Source organism: Halichoerus grypus, chromosome 14 (assembly GCF_964656455.1).
Source record: "Halichoerus grypus chromosome 14, mHalGry1.hap1.1, whole genome shotgun sequence".
Classification (NCBI taxonomy): domain Eukaryota; kingdom Metazoa; phylum Chordata; class Mammalia; order Carnivora; family Phocidae; genus Halichoerus; species Halichoerus grypus.
The window spans coordinates 57189074-57195185 of record NC_135725.1 but is presented as its reverse complement, the minus strand read 5'-3'; the positions used below and the strand labels follow the sequence as shown (position 1 = coordinate 57195185).

Here is a 6112-nt window from a genome sequence, read left to right as displayed (position 1 = left end):
CTCTTTGCTTTAATTAAGCTGGTCCCTGACACCCCACCATTATTAGACCCCCTTCTTTTCTACTGTGGAAGGATCTTGAAATTGATTTAGGTAGAAATCAGAGAATGAAACCAGAAGTGGAATGGCTGATGGGGAACTTGACAAGGGAGGGATCAGGCTGCCACCCTCTGGACCCACTGATTGGTCAGCATCACTAAAACAATTGGACATTATCTCTGGATAGGACACAAAAGAAAGCACAAGGTCTATCTACAAAGGATTCTCTGCCCACCCACCCCCGCCCTTGACCCTAAATAAAATCACACCATTAGTGCTAACTTCCTATATATTCTACGAAATGCAGGGGATGGAGGAAAAGTTAAATGACACCACAAAGAAGCGGACAGACAAATGCAGAGCATGGACTTCCCACAGAACCACATTTACTCAACAAGTCAGTGACACGAACAAATCAGAGACAGACAGGGGAGCAGCTGTTTAAGAGAGCCCTTAACCCAATGTAATGTGTGACCTTGTTTGGATCCTGACTCTAACCAACCAACACATTAATGCAAAGCGACACTTTGAAATAATTGTGGGGACTCAGTAATCCCACGGACTTGTTCATTTTGTTAGGTACAGCATCATGATTATTGAAGAAAATTTGTTCATGTATTTTAGAGATGAATATTGAAGAATGTAGGAGTGAAATGACACCATGGCTGGAGTTTGTTTTAAAATACTTCACAAAAAAAGAGACTGATGAAACTAGAGTCGACAGACTTGGGAGAAGTTTCGAAGAGCCTGGATTGAAGCAGGTGAAGGCAGATGTGTTCATTAGATGAACAAGAGAGAGAACAAGAGAAGGATGCTGGCTCACTTGTTCCGGAGCAGCGGGGTGACATGTGGGCAGGCGACAGGCCTGGGGAGATGGCAGCATTTGTGTGGTGGGAGAGGACACTGGGGACGCGCAGGGCTGACTTCTCCTTTGGACACGGAAGGTGCTGTGCCTGCCAAGATGGTCTATTTAAGGGCCCACAAAAAGATGTTTTGTTTTAAAATTAAAAAATGAACTTAGTTGAAGACGTTTTAATACACAACATTGATATATTTGTCTTTAGACCCACGTGCTTGTAAAATATAATTTTTATTTAATTTTTTTTATGGGGAAAGGGGCCCGCAAAGGCAAAGGTGGCAAGGGCCCTGAAGGTCAGAATGTGGCCACAGGGTGGGAAAGAGACTGCCCAGAGATGGAGCCTGAGGGAGGCGAGAAGCCTCTAGGTCTGTACCGTGGGGTAAAATCATCGTCCTGGGGGGTCCTCCTCTTCCTGGCCGTCATCCTCCTCCCTCTGTGCTCCGTCCCTGCATCTCCCAAACAGAGATGCATCAGGGCATCCTCAAGCTGGGCTAGGCACCAGGACACCTGGGTTTGAATCACTCTGGACCCTGGGCTGTGCCCAGAGCAGAAGACACTGTCTCTGCCTGTCCAGCCCCGTCTGGCCCAGCCTGCACCCCAGGGACCAGGGTAGGCTTGGGAAGAACCTCCATTGACACTAGGAGACGCCTAGGAACCGGGAAGACCCCACCCTGCCTGTGGTCTCCATGTTCCACGGAGCCTTCCTGGGTGAGGCTCAATGCCTATGGGTGCCTGTGCCCCAGGCCCTGCCCACACAGACTTATGCACAGGCTCTTTGTGCAGTCACTGTGTTCCTCAAAAGCTGTAAATCAAATCCCCCTTCCAACAGACTAGCACAGTCATTTTCAAAACTACTTTCCTGCTGGAGGGGGGCACCCTGGGAGCATTTCCTTATAAGGAGTCTCTAACCTTGTTTGTCCTCAGTGGGACATCTGTGTGTGGAGAGGCCTCAGGATTTGGGTGAAGATGAGGGAGGCAGGAGGTTTCTCATGGAACAGCTGGCTTTACCCTTCTGGAGGCAGGCAGGGAGGCTGCCCCCCTGGGGAGCCCCTAGTGTGAGTTGGGAGACAGGGAAGTCATCTCACACTGGAGCTGCCTGGCCTCTGGGCCTGCCTCCTTTCTCAGGCAGAGCAGGAGAGTGGAGAGAGTGTAGCTTTCTCTGAGGGAGCTGAGATGGGCTCCCTGCCCACCCCGAGCCCCCTGTTCCAGGCCCACAGCCCCTGACCAGATCAGATAGGGCACGTTCCTGCAGTGAGCTGCCTGCTGACTGGGACCGGGCTGACGCAGGCAGGAAAATATTAACCCAGTTGAATGGGCACATGTAAATGTGTGCATGGCTCTGTGTGTGTGTGTGTGTGTGTGTGTATGCATGTGTATGTGTGCACCCACAAAGAGGTTTTCACATGCAAGACCAGACACAGATACGTAGGTGCACATACACACCTGCCCATTCACACATATACATGCTCACATACAGACATACACAAAGACACAAATGCTTCTCACACATGCAAATTCCTTCAGTATCATCTTCCAAATTCTGTCAATGAGATTGCCTCCTCTAAGAAGCCCTCCCTGATAGCTCTAGCTCCTACTGGGAAGTGGCAGGCCTGAGCTCTATGCCTGGTTTCTGATGCCAATCAGGCAACATGACATAGGCTTTAGAGTGGAACAGGCTTGGTTTTGGATTCTGGTTCCCTTAAATCACAGGATGTTTGTCTTTGGGCCAGTGACTGTGCCTCCTGGTCCTGTCTTCCCTAGTCTCTGTCCTCTCGGTCCTGGAGGCCCACGTATGACTCTGAGAAGGATGAGGCTGGGCTGTGGGAAGGGGAGTCTGGTCATTGGAGAAGGTCAAGGTTAGACATTGTCCTGGGTCCTGCCTGTGCCCCTGCCCCTCCCCAGCCTAGCCCCCAGTTCTCCTAGGTGGGGGGCCCTGGCCTCCTGGGGCAGGGGACAGAGCCCTGATCTGGATGTTCTAGGTCTAGGTGATCTTGAGCAAGTTGTTACCTTGCTCTGAATCTCAGTTTCCCTATCTCAAGAGTTTGAAAGGTGACACTTACCTGGGTGAGACTTAAGGGTCCGTTCTTTTTTGAGCAGAAGGAGAATTTTTATGACTGCAGGTGATTTCAGAGAGACCAGGGTCCCTTGAAGAACCTGCGTTGTGTTCCCACACCCATCCCTGCCCCTTTAGCCAGAGCTTTTCCTTTCTTACTGATTGATACATGGGCTCCTGAGTTACACACCGGATTCGGGGGCTCAAAAGAGTCTGAAAAACCCCAAGTATAAAACAATTTGATTGAAAGTAGTTTTGTGATAAGTTTATCAAATGGAATGTTGGTTGAAGCAAATAGCTGAAATGATTAGTTTTTTACACATCAACACTTTGGGGCATATTTGGCGGGGGGAGTTCAGAGAAGTTTTAGCATCTCTTGGCAGTTTTCTTCCTTTATTCTGATTTTTAAAAATTTCTATTTGCATTTTCATTCCTAATTGGATTTCGGCCTCTTGTGTCTGACCCATGCTGTTCCTAATAGAAAAGAATTGGAAACATTTAAAATGTGCAAGATGGGGATATAGACCTATTGGCATGGAAGGATATTCTCAATAATGTTTGAGGGGAAACAGTACTTGACAAAATAAGTTTCATTCTACTTATTATTGACCAAGTAAGGAGGGGATGTGATATGTGTATACATAAAAAAAGGATTAGAAGGAAATCTACCAAAATGTTAGTAATAGTTGTCACAGAGGGAAAATGGGTCTTTTAAGGTTCCTTTGGCTTGTTTGTATTTTAGGTCAAAACAGAATAAAAGAAAAGGGCCTGAGATTCTTTTTATTTGTTTTCTATTAAAAAATTTCCACTCCAATGATAGACAATTATATCTGCTTGACTTGCTTGGCTATGTGTTCATAAATATTTAAATTTTCAGTTAGGTTGAACATTAATGTCCCCAATTACCAATTCACATTGTAAGGTTTTTAGTGTTGTGAGTAAGAAATGGGAGGTGGAGAGGCACCTGGCTGGCTTAGTCGGTAAAGCATGAGACTCTTGATTCTAGGGTTGTAAGCTCGAGCCCCATGTTAGGCTTAGAGCTTACTTAAAAAAAAAAAAAAAAAAAAATCTAAAAAAAAGAAAAAAAGAAAGAAGTTTGAGAGCACTGGGTTATTTCCAAATTTTCACTAGCAAAAATAATGTATTGCAGACAAAATTAGAATAAGAAAACTAAATTTCTGCAAGAGGGACTAAATGCTGAGAGATACATCAAAGTTTGCAAAACTTGCCTTATAGCACACTAATACTACCACTTCGTTTTCAACCGATTTCTCATTTTTCCCAAATTAGTTTTTGACTTACTGGGCCACTGTGCCTTCATAGACCTTTTCGTGGGCCTTGTCTGGATGCTAAAAGTGGTTGGTTGGGAGGATCACATATTCTCCAACCCCATTTCACAAATGAGGAAACAGAGGCCCAAGGGAGGATGGAGTTCCTTCTCCAGCCTTCTGCAAGCCACTCCCAAAATATGCTAGGTTTTCTCACAATCCCACTGGGCTTCAAATGCCTTCAAATAACCAGCCCGCCCACCCCCCCGCCCCTCACTCACTTTGGAGGACTCATCTTCTCTGTCATCTCTTCCAGATGATTCTTGCCCCCCTCCAGGCTGGCTTAGCTGCTGCCTATATTCCATCCACCTTCTCTTGGCATATCCTAAGTCACCTGCTGTTTATCCATCTCTCCCAAGAGACAGACAGGACTGTGTCTTCTCTACATCTGGGTCTCTAGCACCTCACCCAGTAAATGAGCCCGGGGCTTGATCCCTGACTCCAGCCAACATGGATCCCAAATTCCTCCCTCACCAACTTGGTCCCAGCCCAATCCAAGTCTGCCCAAGCTCTGACCTCATCCAAGACCCCAGCTTCACTTTTGACTCTTACGTCACCCTGACCCTGACAGTACACACCGGAAAGGAATAAAGGCAGGTGCCTCCCATGTCCAGGGGTATATTTCTCCCTTCCTGAAAGAAGCATTAATTATCCTGGGCCCACCAGAATCTGCAGAGTGGAGTGAGGGGCAGAGCCTCAGCCGTGGCGGGCAGCAGTGGAAGAGTTTGCTCCTTAAGGACAGCTTCTGACTGGGAAGCCCTCTGATTGCAGCCTCTCCCTGCCTCTCCCTGCTGAGTGACCTGCAGGGCAATTTGGGGTAGGGACCTGGACAATGCCCCGTCAGACCTGGCTTGGTCTATTGGCACCCTCTAGAGGACAGTTCTATTAACTGGAGCTAGCTTCGGGCCACCAAATCCTACATGGTTTCCCCCCCAACTGAGGGGCTGCCTGGCCTCAGATGCTCCTGGGACTTACTGCCCACCGCCCACCACTCTGCCTGGCAGGTCTCCTCATAGTCTGCAGACCAGCAACCACTCCCTGTGTCTCAGCACCGAGTCACCTGCTCAAACACCACATTGCCCCATCCTTGGAGGCCCAGTAACGCCCTGGCTCCAGAAGTCCTCTCAGATGGCAGCTGATCCCCTAGCTCACTCAGGACCCCACCTTAGTCACTAAGTTTCTGCAGCCCTGGCCTGGTGCCCCACACTCTGCTCCAGCTTTGGCTCCTTCACAGAGGTCTTGCTTACTAGGGAGGCATTTTCCTGATGATGGGGCATAGGTTTCCCCTTCCCCTGCTCAGATGGGAGCTCCCAGAGGAGGAGGCCCAGGCTTCTTCTCTTCGCCAGAGACTAGGGACTCCAGAGGACCAGGCTTGGATTTCTATCTCCCCTCTCAGACCGGGGTTTCCCTGCCAACATGGCTTATGTGTCCTCCTTCCCCCGAGACTGGGAGGGGCCTGAGTTTCCCTTTCCACCTGCAGAGTGGGGGTTTCCTGAGGACTGAAGCAGGGTCTTCTCCCCAACCCCTCCACTGGCTGTTGATCTCCAGATCTTTCCATCTCCAGTCCCCATTCTGCACAGCTCTTCCCACAGCCAGGGCCTCAGGAGCCGTCTGGGGCCCTGGGAGGGCTTCCTCTGGCTTTGGGCTGGACACCTGGCTTGGAGGACAGGCCCTTCCTCTGGGACCCACCCTGAGCTCTACCTCTGACCTCACAAGGGCCGCCTTAGAACCTGGTCTCCGTGGCGCCGCTGGTCAGAGAAGGGATGTTATTTTAGGCAGTGTGTCTGGACTTGGCCCAAGTGGCACGGGCCAAACCCCTGCCCCACTGACCTCTCC

At 49.3% G+C, this 6112-nt stretch overlaps 1 long non-coding RNA gene across 1 annotated transcript; it reads right to left on the bottom strand.

The window, feature by feature from the left end:
* Positions 1–3198: 3198 nt before the first annotated feature.
* LOC118521182 (uncharacterized) lies at positions 3199–4552 on the bottom strand. The gene is made up of 2 exons (XR_004910030.2): positions 4498–4552; positions 3199–3422 (listed from the first exon to the last, which is right to left on the bottom strand). It is a non-coding gene; the product is annotated as an uncharacterized LOC118521182 (long non-coding RNA).
* Positions 4553–6112: the final 1560 nt, after the last annotated feature.